This window comes from Pinus tabuliformis, chromosome 1_2, assembly GCF_031772625.1.
Source record: "Pinus tabuliformis cultivar Carrire ecotype Pingquan chromosome 1_2, CPIR1, whole genome shotgun sequence".
NCBI classification, from domain to species: Eukaryota; Viridiplantae; Streptophyta; class Pinopsida; order Pinales; family Pinaceae; genus Pinus; species Pinus tabuliformis.
The window spans coordinates 564,509,548-564,522,983 of record NC_142298.1 but is presented as its reverse complement, the minus strand read 5'-3'; the positions used below and the strand labels follow the sequence as shown (position 1 = coordinate 564,522,983).

At 37.7% G+C, this 13,436-nt stretch overlaps 1 protein-coding gene across 5 annotated transcripts in view; it reads right to left on the bottom strand.

The window, feature by feature from the left end:
• Nucleotides 1-13,127, bottom strand: part of LOC149206857 (uncharacterized) — a 76,509-nt gene extending 63,382 nt beyond the window's left edge. The window contains exons 1-2 of one of the 5 annotated variants that reach the window (XM_089395607.1): nucleotides 12,430-12,626; nucleotides 11,776-11,962 (exon numbers count right to left, since the gene is read on the bottom strand). The gene's annotated coding sequence lies outside the window, so the exon portion shown is untranslated. The other 4 variants (XM_089395609.1, XM_089395606.1, XM_089395608.1 and 1 more) reach the window with 4 other exon arrangements.
• Nucleotides 13,128-13,436: the final 309 nt, after the last annotated feature.

The window sequence follows — 13,436 nt, the reverse complement described above, 5'->3', positions numbered from 1 at the left end:
TCCAAAAATAACGGTGTCATTTGGTGTGATTGTTTCTATTTCCTTCAGTTGTTGATCTGTAATGTGTTGAGCATACACTAGTGTTTAATTTCAGTATTTGCATTGTAAATAACTTGTTAAGTAACAGAACAAGTAGGTAAGAATAAATCAGATAAAGTGCATGGAGGGTTCCTAACTGGTAGACTTAAAAACTTCAACAACAGTCTTTTTTGCAAACCGTTTTGTTGGGCAGAAAGTCGTCAGAAGGAAGAGAGAGACACAGTAGAGGGAATTCTTCCTCAGAGGACTTCCAGCCAAGGAGTCTGAATTCTTACTAGCTGAGCAGCAACAGAGAGGGGCAGATCTACAAGCTCCAAAAGGGAGTGCGTAGGCCAGTCCAGTGCTGTGCAAAGGAGAGAGGAGGCTATTCGACATTTCTATTTGGTAGAGATGGCATCCGCATCTCCAGGAGGGAGGTGGGGAGATTTAGAGATGTAGTTCAAAAGAGATACAGATGGACAAGATCCTTGAGGAGCCCACCTTTCAGATCAATTCCTTGCTACGAAAGCCCGGATCAGAAGTAGCAGGATGGACTAGTGTCGGATGGTGCCAAGGAGTGTCGAAGAGATAGTTGTAGTGGCTATAAGCGCCAAATATTGAGCAATGCGAAGTAGAGTTGGCAGCAGTGTAGATGGCACAAAGCAGTAGTCAGCAGCAATGCAGTAGATTCAGAGGGTTAGTGCAAAGACTAGAAGCAGTCATGCTCCAACATTCACATGGTATCATACTGAACACAGTTAGTTCAGTAATTTGGGATGTTTTTCCATCGTTGATGTAGCAGCAACAATTTGCAGTGTAGTGGCAATTGGCAGTGGCACTGTCAGCAGCAGCACAGATGCAGAATTTCAAAGGGAGTTGCAGTACGGATGCAATGTTGACAGTGGCAGGGTCAACAGCAGTACAGATGTAGCATTTGCACAGTGGTTGATGGACAACATGTCAGACATCAACAGCGCAGAGGACGATGTTATGAAGTTAGGATGATGCTTTAGTGAGAGGCATTGCTAGAGCACATTCCTCACTAAGAGGGAGTGTTGATTTCTAATAGCATCGAATGTGCTCTAAGTCTCAAATTTTGCAGGGAGGCTTGGGCACATGTATTTCAAAGAACCCAGAAAGCGTTTTGGGAAATTCCACCCAAAAACAGTTTTATTAAAATAATTAATTATTTTTAATGAGACCCTAAGTCTAAACTTAGGAAAATAAAATAATTAAATGGTATTAATATATACTATGGGTGTAACTTCTAGAAGAAGACGAGGATCAAGCAGAAATGATCTTAGCCATTGATTAGCTTCTAATCTGGGCCGTTGAATGTCAATGAGGAGATTATTTAAGGAGGCTTGAGGGTCATTTGGAAAGACACACAGAGAGTTCAGAAGTTCGATTTTCTGAAGCAGAGTAGAGGAGTTGCTGGGTGAATTTCAATAGTGAGCTTTTGTGGCGAGGGGCAGGGATAGTTGGGTTGGAGTATCTTCTCCAGAGCCCAGGATACGCAGCAGAGAGGCAGAGAGACACCAGGAGGAGACAGTGCAGACTGAGGAGGGGTTGACGCTGGGCCAGAAGGGCCCACGCAGAGCTTGACGTTGAGCCAGGAGGGCTCATGCAGAAGTTGTGTAGTCTTCAGCGCAGAAGTCCGAGTTTGCTGAGGGAGTTGACATTTCTGAGCCGGGAGGGCTGGAAATTGATCCAGAGGGAAAACGTTTCCTAGTTGAGTTAATGCAGAGCCTTTTGAGGCTAACGCAGGTCCTACGCAGGGCCAACACAGAGATAGCCAAGGACAGTGGGTTCAACTGCCGGAACAACCGGGAATTGCCAAGTAGAGTGAGGTAATCTCACTAAGTTTTTCTGCCAATTTATTTCTCTATAACTGAATTGCCAAAAGGGCATCCAGAGTTGTATTCAAAAACTACTACATTATAATATAAAACCCTTAGAGCTGGTGCACTAGTTTTCCTGCATCGGGTTTTTCTGGGGACATTTGTCCAAAAACAACTGTGTCATTTGTATGTATTTTTTCTTTATTGTTTTGTTCTTGTTTTGGGCAAATTAATTAATTAAGTGAAGGCTGCAGTTGTATTAGCTTCGATATTTGTTGTAGGAAACAGTAAATAATTTGTTTCAGTAATTAACAAATAGGAAAATTTTAATGAGTTGTTGCAGTGATTGATTCGGGTGGCATTCTTGAATTTTCACATTAACTTGAAGGCCAACGTTCATCTCAGCTATTTTGGTTGTATATGCATGTAACCCCAGTTTATCCATTATAGTAAAAGATGAGAATTTTCCTGGTCATTGTGTCATTGGATCGTAGTGCTCTGTTTGTTTTATTTTACATGGCAATCTTCTGTTAAATGAATGATAATTTAATGGTAAAATTTGTCTTGAGTTCAATTTCTGCAAATTTAGCAAAATATCCCGTTTGGGACATTACAGAGATTTCATTACATGTTTGTTTTTGCACCATTTTTGTAAGAGACAAACATGTGTAAGTATATTAAAATTACAAAACTCAAATATAAATGACATTAATTAGTCTCATCAAACATCATTGTTGAACATGACAATCCTATAGCCCTGATCTCTCTTGAAAAAATTATTTAGTCTCAGTTAAATCATTTTAATATATCTGATCATCATGTTGGTTTTCAAGAAAGCCATATGGTCATATTCATTTTCTAGAATCAAAGTTAGTTTTGGCATGTAGATTTTGATTCTAGAATCTTGGCTCTAAAACAACTTAAGTAGCAAGGAACCTGAACTCAGATTATTGCAAGCTTCTAATAGGCTTGCAACATCCCCAAATACCTCTTTAGGCTAAAATGGAACTCACATACAAGTCACACAAAATATGTTTATTTTTGCATTTTGTTTTACTTGTAAACTCAGTCGCAGGTAGATTCTATTTGATTTTGTGCTACTTCCACGTTGCTTAGCAATCTAGAATAGGCACTTCACAGTTTAGTACTTCATTTATTATAACTAGTTTGGTTCCCAAAATCAATTCATATACTAGTTTTTATTATATCCCATTTTCATTTTAGTACTTAGATGTCATTTCTGTAATTTCCAATTTTGTAATACTAAGAGTAGCTAGAGAATCATCAGACATGAAAGCTCCTTGTTCCATAAACCAATGGGAACCCTTAGAAGCACTTGAGGGAGCTAGATACACCTTTCAGTTAATCGAAACAGGGTGTTTGAGAACCAAAGCTAGCATTCAGAGTAAGAGTGGTAAACTCCCTTAGTGGAGTTCTATCCAAGCAATCTCCTCCACTCTTTTGGTTATATCTGGTCGATGTATCCTTCGTTCATATGCTTCCTATGGGAATCTCAGAGTTGATGAGATAAAAGATGTTGTGCATGTGCTGGTGGAGCTTCATAACTTGTGGTCAAAGTTCAAACTATGTGTTTCTGTTAAAAGATAAATTTTGCTCTGAAAATTTAAACAAACACTTAAAAACCCAAAACCAGGTCACTATACCTCAGCTTGGGCTCAGCATGGCACTTCCCTAAGCTCCCCCTAAATTGCAAAAGAAACTTCTCCCTCTTTCTTTCTGTTTCTCTTGCTTTTTTGCCTTTTGATTCATTTTTGACTTAACTATTTGCCTTCTCTAACTCACCTTTGAAGCATGTGCTGTGCCTGTTTGGCACAGCTAATGGGTGTTGCATTGGCACTGTCTGATTTCTGATAGATTTTGCCAATGACACCCTAGAAAGTGAAATCGATAATACTCCAGGAGAGGAAAGATTCCTGGAGACAATGTTGTGCCACAACAAGTCATCCAAGAAACTAGGAAAACTAGGAGGCCAACATAGAGTAATATCTTGTCTAGCACCTGAATCAGAAGATGAGCCATCATCATTCACCGCTACAAATGTGCCAAGGTTGATCCTAATAGTGCTCTCCGGAGAATTTCCACAAGATATTGTAATTTGAAGTTGTGAGTGCCATTATTAGCCAACAATGGGGAGATTTTTTTTTTGGATCGATTCTTAATCTAATTTAAACAAGGTTTGAAGTCCACTGGACCTGCTGCTGAAGCAAAATTATTATTTTTTTATTTCTTGAGCACTTTCAAAGGAAAAAGAAGCTTTCTTCCCACATAATGGGGGAACATTGAATCTCATTGGCATTTTTTTTATTCAGGGGGAGTATTATACAAACTTTCATGAAGAGAAGATTCCCTTGTAACTATGTTTTGGGAATTGCCAATGAACCTGGTCAAATCTGTCTTGAGGACAGTGCAAAGTGTGGGAACCATTCAAGAGAAGGTCAAATAGTTCGAAAACATTTTCAATTGCCATTTGTGAAAGCAAACTCAAGGGAATATGAGGAATGATCTTCATTGAATCAGACAAACTTCATGACTAATTACAGCACTTGGAAGTTCAAAATAAAAAAAAATCCTTATCAAGAAAGTTGGGGATTCTTGTGACAATAATGGAAACCAGACCAACAGATACTTATAAACAAGAACATTATGAATCATGATGATAGGGAATGCAACGCCTTAGGTATAATTGGAAATGATTGCCTCACATGAAGTTTTTCTTCTCACTGTAGTTTCTAAGAATAATCTAGAGGCCTAGAATATGGTGAAGTTGATTTGTGAAACCTTAAATGTTACGAGGTTTTTGTAATTAAGAAATCAACAATACAACATAAAAATGGCAAAAGTAAAAGAGTGAGAGGTCAATTGTCTGCAAGATGGGAGAAGATTGATGAATGAAATTTGGTTTCAATCACTTTGAATTTCCTACCTGAGCCTTAATAATAAGACGCATCACGTTTCCAGGCAGTTTTTGAACAATTCCTGGGAGGAGTTGTGCAGTCTTGTATTGCACGAAGAGCGATGAAACAGGATGTATTAAAAAGAAAGCTGATTAGAACAAGCATTGGCATCCAATTACAGAGGAAGGCAGTAGGACCAGGCCTACTGGAATGAGCACTATGTCATGAATGAAGATAGAAGACCAATGTACTAGCTAGTCCTGCTCATAAGCTTTCAGAGGACCATCCAAGGGGCAAATTTGAAGCTGTTTAGGTCCATATTTAATGTTCATTGAACTCTCTGCATGTATACGAGCATCCATAAAATGGTTAACTTTCTTAATGTAAGGAGTACTTATGAGCATTGTCTTTTGCACCGGCCATGCATATGTTCTTGAAGTAGGTTTCTGGGAATCTGGTACATTAGGCAGAGCCTCTAGTACTGGCCCTTTCAGTCATATACTGTTAGGAATTTAGGGTAGTTTGGGTAAACTTACTCGGTCATAGAGTCAATTTACTGCTTGATTAACCTTTTTCCTTTTATTTATTTTTCCTCATTATTCTGCTCAGGGCTCAAGGGGATGAGAGCATGATGTGTAAGATGTTGCAGTGATTACCCCCTTAAGGTGGGGCAGTTCATCACCCACCAAGGTTTGGGGCAATCATGGTTTTCTTAATGATGCAAGGGGCACTCATAGGGGCCCTAGGAACCAGGGTGATGGCCATAATGATAGGTGGTAGAGCTCATGCTTGGCTTTTGCCCACGTGCTAAATTTTATTGTCCTAGCCATCTTTTGCATTATGTCGTACATTTCCTATTACATGTGGCCATATTATGCTTTTATCTTTCTTTTTAGTTGCATCAACCTCTAGGGCATTGTTCTAGGCCCAACGCAAGGTGTGGACATTTGTGATGGCCATAATGATAGGTGGTAGAGCTCATGCTTGGCTTTTTCCCACGTGCTAAATTTTATTGTCCTAGCCATCTTTTGCATTATGTCGTACATTTCCTATTACATGTGGCCATATTATGCTTTTATCTTTCTTTTTAGTTGCATCAACCTCTAGGGAATTGTTCTAGGCCCAACGCAAGGTGTGGACATTGTGGACCCAATGGACAAATGTGGACCCAGATGGGGAAATGTGAAAGGGCTTGTAATGAGCGGAGGGAGGTGAGATATATGGTATTGGGAAGCGGGACCATGTAACCAAAATCAGGGTTTCCCATGTAGTGCCACTCCTAAAGCTAGTAGCCAATAAAGGAGATCCCATGAGACTATGGTATAGGATTAACCCCCCAGTTGGGGTAAGGGAACAAGAGCACAGTGAAAGCCCTTTCTTTCACTGAATCCCCCCACTAATTCATGCCCAAATGTGCCCAAGAAGAGCAAGCATAAGAACCCGATTACATAATGAAAAATCATACCTTTGGGGTTGGATGGTCCACCTTCAAACATACAATCATAACAAATGAACAAGGGCACACAATGGCTGGCTAAGGTCCCAGAGAATAGTAGCACATCGAGCTATCAGGTGGCTGCAAGGGGTTGTTGACTTCCAGCTGAAGACAAATCTAGGAGAAAATTTCTCCTATAGGGGTCACCCACTAGTGGTGGGTAACAGGCCCTAGCTAGAGGCAATATCGTCTAAGGAGAAGGCCATAAGTGTTTATTGCCTTCTTGGTTGACTTACATTCTAGGATTGATTATTACATGTAGTTCTCGATTGAATTGCATGTTTAATCTCATCATTGTGTAAGTAACCACCTAAGCTACTAATGTTGTCTTGCAAGATCTCTTTCAGTGTGATACAAGTTACTCTCAAGCTTGGATTTGGGGCCATTCTTGGTTGAATCAGCCATCTTCAAGCCATTTGTTAAAGCACTAGTCCCACCACACCAAGTGATTCTCCAAAGGGCTTCAAAAAGGATATCAAGAGGGCTTCAAGAATCCCCAAATCTCTTATTTATTTCCTCATTTAAATATCAAAGTTTCTTGGTTACCTTTTTTGTGCTTTACATTGTTATATCAAGCATCTAAGGCTTCATTTGAACTGTTGTCTTAACAACAGCAGTTGAGCTAAGAAAAGGCCAAGTCTTCTTGGTCTTTCCTTGGCCAAATAGAGTAGAAATCTAGCCCTAATCATAGATAATTTTACTTAGTATTTTGGCTAACAAATGCTAATTTTTTCAAGTGTTTTCAATCTCTTTTTCATCATATTTTGTGCTGATTGTTTGCTGAATTTTAGCAGGTCCTCGCCATAACAAAGGGAGATGTTGGCAAATTTTCATCAACATTAAGGATTTGGAGCACCCAAAGAAGATATACAACCTCCTACCTTGTGAAAACCAAACAAAACTCGCCATTGCAACCTCTTCAAGAGCTTCTTTTACCCTTTTATCTTTCAAGGGATCGATTTGTAACTCCTCCAAGTACTCTCACTCCCCTTATTCATAAGGGAGCTCTTCTTCTTCTCCTGATTTGATCCCTTTATTCATAAGGGATCTCATCAAGTAGTGTAACCTTTATTGGGAGTTAGGGGATTTCCCCCCTAAGTATCCCTCATCCCCATTTGGGGATATTCTTGTGGTTGTCTCTTTTTGTGGTTGCTTTTGTGTTTGGATTTAAAATTAACTTAGAGTAGATAATCACATCATAACATTAGAGTATATTGCAAATTCCCTTCATTTCATGCAATCTAGCTTAGTTTCTCTTTCATTTCAACAATCTAATTGCAATCTAGTTTAGTTTCTTTTCCATTTCATTGAACTAATCTAGAGTACTTTTCCTTTATTGCTTTAGATTAGATCTAATTTCATAAGTTAGAGTTCATTTTACAAAATGTAATGAGCCTCTACCAAGTTCCAATGGCTTGCTGGTTGAAGTAGATTAACTAGGGACCCTTCCTTTAGATTAGATCTAATTTCATAAGTTAGAGTTCATTTTACAAAATGTAATGAACCTCTACCAAGTTCCAATGGCTTGCTAGTTGATGTAGATTAACTAGGGACCCTTCCGCTTCTATGTCTTCTTATTCTAAGACTAGGGGAAACCAATAAACGTTTGACTTGAGAAGTAAGACTTTGGGCTTGTTCCCTTAGTGTTGGACCTCCTTGCAAGCGCGCTGACTTGTGGGCTATTGGGGGCACTCATTAAAGCCAAAGCTTCCTCCTATAGGATCCCCTTGTAGTTTTCCTCAACCCAACGAGGATAAGGCCTGAAGAGGAAGTTAATATTAGATTAGTTTTAATTTTTGCAATCACTTGTCATGTTGTGCATGCACGCACGAAATTAACTTAAATCCAAGTGGAAATCCAACCTTAATCTAAAATCAACCAAGTATACTCTCCATCACATTTGATTTTCAACATCTTGTACTTGATCAATATCTTATTGCCTTTTACATTTCAAGCTTATTTACTTTTAGGCAATTGTCATTTTCAATTTCAAGTACATTTCAATTCAAGCACTTTATTTTCCAAGTACTTTATTTTCTAGCAATTTACATTTCAAGTACTTAACTTCAAGCATCTACTTATACAAGCACTCTTTTGGCACTGGTCTTATTGATCATATCTTTTGCTTAGTAAAAAACTTCATTCATTTGCTTATCATTGTTACATCTCTGGTTTATGAATGATTCATGATGCTTATGGTTATTTACTTGTGAATGCTTTGAAGTATATGCTATGGTTCATTTTGTTGATGGTGGAATTGTATCTTGTCTAATTTCCTTTAACTCCTAGAACTTGATTTACTTTTCTTAGTTTAATCAAGCCTTAGTTTATTTTGTCTCATAGGGTCCACCCCCCTTGGCTTCACTAGGAGTTAGCCTAGACGGAGGAGTTCATATTTGAGTGACAAGCACTCAACTCGAGACATGCCCCCAAGGCCACATCAAGTGGAGTTAAAGATTTTCTCCATGTTAACCCAGGTGTGGATTTAGGCCGCAACAACTTATATTATCCTTCTATCAAGGATGTGATCATTCAAATGGATGTTGTGTTTGATGCAAAGCACTCCACTCCATATTTGCTTCCTCTCATTTGTTCTTCATATAATGGTCATACTTTACCTAATGAGTTATATATGTCACCTCTAATGCTTTCGACTATGAGGTGGACAAAATCATGCCTCCTTAAAATGTTCCTTCCACATCTTATTCTGACAACGAGGAGCCTCTTTATGATGTTCCCAATTCTACTTCAATTTCTTCTAATGATGAGGTTCAAAAATCTGAGTGGCTTGTGAAGAATCTTGAAGTTGTAGGCCCTAATGTGTTTGACGTTTTAAAACCAAGTACTTTTCATGGACATTAACATCAAGTCGACTTTGCTCTTTTGTCAAAAGTTTTGGAGACTTGTCATTCCTAGACTTATGTAGAGGCTAGAAATCAACCAAAATAGGAAGTGGATATTGCAAAATAATACAACTCCTTGGTTAAAAATCAAACATGAGAGTTAGTACATCTTCTTCTACAAAATGAATTTACTTTAAATGGTTAAATTGAGAAGCACAAAGCTCATTTTGTAGTTCACAACTTTTCATAGAAGGAAGGTATTGACTCGACCAACATTGTTCCCTCGATTGTCAAAATGGATATAATTTGAATCATTCTTTTTGTTGCTACTAGCTTCCGATGGGATCTTCATCAAATGGATGTGAAATTAATGTTATTAAATGGGGATCCTCAAGAGAAAATTTGTATGAAACAATCTTCGTGTTTTGTAAGAATGGCACTTCTCAACTTATAAGAAGTCATTATATGGGTTAAAGCAAGACCCTAGGACATGGAATGAAAAGATTGATAAAATTATTTCTAGTGCCTTCTCTTGTTGCTATTCTAAGCCCAACTTATATGTCAAATATATTGATAATGAGATCATGGTACTTGTCTTGTTTGCAAACAACTTACTTTAAAGGAAAAAGTCATCAGATTATTATTGACATGAAAGAGAAACTTAAGAACAGCTTTGAGATGACTAATTTGGGTCTCCTCCATTACTTTCTTGGCATTCAAGTTTTGTAGTTAGACAATGGTTTTGTCATTTCACAAGAAAAGTATGCTCCCGATTTTGTTCGGAGGTATAATATGAGATAATGAAAAGTTCAAACCTTCTCCTGCCCCAATTCAATCTAGACTCTAGAGTCAAATTATCTCCTAAACGTAAGTAACCCCCCTCCCCCTTTCAAAAGAAAACAAGCACCCACATTGAGGCTACTCTATATTGACAATTTGTTGGAAATCTTTTGTGTTTGACTCACAACTAACCTCACATTACCTCTGTTGTTCATCTAGTTTCTTGGTATATGCGAAATCATAAGGAAAGTCATTGGATTGAACAAAGCATATTTCGAGTATATCAAAGGTATTTGTCATTCTTGTATCCAATATTGTAATCCGGGACAAACATCGTTGGTCAGATATATAGATTCAAATTAGGATCAAGATCAAGATGAGTGCAAATCTACTTCTAGGCATGCTTTCTTTATGGGCTCACGAGTTATTGCATGTTGAAGCCAGAAGCTATAATGATTCAAACTTTCTTGTACTAAAGCAGAATACAAAGGTGTTGTCACTGCAAGACAAGAAGCTATAAGGATTCAAACTTTGGAACAACTTCAACTTTGTCAAGCCATCCAATGATCCTTCTTGTGATAATCAAAATGTTATTCAAATAGCTCATCATGTAGTACATTATTTGAAAGACCAAACATATTAGGGTCCATGAACACTACGTTCAGCAACTCATCCATGATCAAATCATTCAAATAAAGTACTATCTTCTAATGACCAAATTGCTAACATCTTTCACTAAATCCTTGATAGAGGCCAAATTTGTAAGCTTTGAATTTTTGAGGATGAAAAGTTGTCACTAACAGAGGATAAATATGTTGTCACTTCCCTAGTCAAGCTTAAGGGGGGGGTGTTAGTGATAATGTGTATGATCACTAATAATTTTGTAGTCTTGGCTTGGGGATATTATGTTTCATTTATTGATATTTGACTAATAAAACAATACGTGACATTGTTTGGGTAGTTAAAGACCCAATTCTATTCTCATTTCAAGTTGTTATGAGATCCTAAAGTTGTGGATATGTCTAAGTCCTATATAGGTGGAATTAGAGAGATTCTCTTTATGGTTAGGAGATTGTTCTATTGTTACAATCACACGACTCGTATATAATGGATCCCTCTTACTTGTTAATTACTCATTGTGGTGACACAATAATAAAGCCCCAATTGTTCAGAGTGGATGTTTCCTCTACAACGTAGAGATTTAACTACTATAGATCTGGTGTCATTGTCTTGTATGTCGTATGGAGACTCTACATTCGTAGGCTTTATCCTATGCTCGTAATTTCATCATTTTATATCCCCCTTGAAATGATAGTAACTATTTGAAACCCTTTTTTCAAGTATAATCTTCTACAAATAGGCAAGACTAAGAAAAATGTGAATCCTCGACAATCATTGAGAATATGTATGTCCTCTAGCATGCTATGAAATGAATATATAAACACCGAATATTCTCACATGTTATCCCCCACAAGTTATTTTCTTAAACATCTTTCTTTTAAGCTTTGAGGGAAGGGCAACCCTAGTCTTGGACAAATGGCCTGTGTGAATTGCGAATGTAGCTGCAAGGATTTCTTTTCCCAATTTATCAAAGGCCCTATGCTTGAAAGTCTAGTCTTCACTTATTTGACAGAGCTAGTAACTTCAGGGATAGTGATAGCATTATTACAAAGAAAGACACTACGTAGACTCTTCACAGAATTTTGTGCCTTAAGGTTGACCCAAAAAAGTACTCTAGCTATCCAAAACTTTTGCCTTTATTAATTTGCAACAATTATTTTGATTAGCAATTAAACTAGTCTATTTAAAACAATGAAGGAAAAATTCATTTATCCATCGATTTGAGACAAATCTATTTGAAACAATGCAGGAAAAATTCATACATCCAACAATTTTAGATTTATCCCCAACATGTATTTAATTAATGTAGTCAATAACCTCCTTGACAGCTGAGGTGCCAGGATAACATGGACTGGATTAGAGTAGGCTCTGATAGAATATGTTGGAATCTACTGAGCTTCTTTTTGTTGGTGGGCTGCACCCAACCTCTAAACTCTTTGTATTTTTGCACTGTACAGTTCAACCACAATTATTTTTATTACAAAAATCTAATTGTTACTGTTATATATATATATAACCAGAACTTGCCTGTAGCCTATGGGCCCATAAAAGAAAATCTTAGCATAAAAAAGCAAATTGGCTTTCCCTTGTTTCAAATTTCAATCCTCAACTACTATGACTATATCAACCATTCAAGTCTTAAAAAGCTACCAATACTAACTAAAAAAAAAAGTCAAAACTAGTAGTTGGCAGCTGATCCTAATGGCAGACCTAAACTAACCCAACAATCACATGTAGACCAATAAAATCAGCACAAATATCTTGCAACATGGATTAATTCACATGCCTAAACAACTTTGTATGAACTCCATGTTTGTTCCAGTCACAGCAAAGAACATAATCAAGATACTACAGCACATTAAAATGGCCAACAATGTTTCAGAAATATAAACCATGAGCAGCACACATACACTCACAGTTATAATGTACAGCCCAATATGCTCGACCCAGAGCTTGTACCTTCCGAGTTGGATCATTTATTGAATTGGGCTGCTATAACTGCAGAAAACAGTGGTGTTTACCTAAAACCCACGAGGCAAATCCCAGGAGAATATTCCGAAAGTAGACATACCCACGGGTGGCTTTTTGCAGAATTCCAACAGGGAGAAAAGTAAAATACCTCATTTTCTTGGACTCTTCTCATCAATTATTGCTACAGATGGAGTGGATACTTAAAAGGAATGGCGGTAAAACTGGAAATCAATTATTGCTGCAGAATAGGTGTCTACTTGCAACTTGAAAAAAAATGGAGATAGAGTTGAAAATCACGGCAAATTTGGCCCACGTGGGCCCAATTACAGTAAATCGGGGGCAGTCAATGCCTATCGATTGCGATCTGGAAGCCAGCAAAGCAAGCACCGGAAGATTGAACTGATGAAATAAATAAAAGGCCACCAAAGACATAAACGTTGCCATCATATCATGCCCAGCTTTATCCACTAGGATAGAAGAAGCTGAAAACCACCACCGATAGAAGAAGAGCTGTCCATTTCTTGAAGAAGTTTTGTCAACCTGTACTTGCGGCTGTTAATAGTACGAAGTATTGCACTAAAGTGGAAGCGGTAGTTAATACTGGCTTTTGGGATTTGGTGGTTCACATTCGATTTGGATAGCTAATACTCCTAGAGCCAAAGAGGCTGGTAGGCTGCACAAGATTAATGGAGGACCATAATTGATAGACAGGAGTGTTGGTCTCGCAAATATAAATTTTCAAGTAGATAGACAGACCCATAATCAAATAGATCGCATGATTGTAAGTTTTATTTTATGTGAGCTGAATTCTTACACCGACAGATACATAATCATATAGAATGTCAGATTATTAGTTTTATAATATAAGAGTGTGTATTCGGAGGAAGGGTGGATATCGAACTGACTGTGACTTTCAGATTTGCCATTTTGTCGTTTATTATTTTTGGTATTA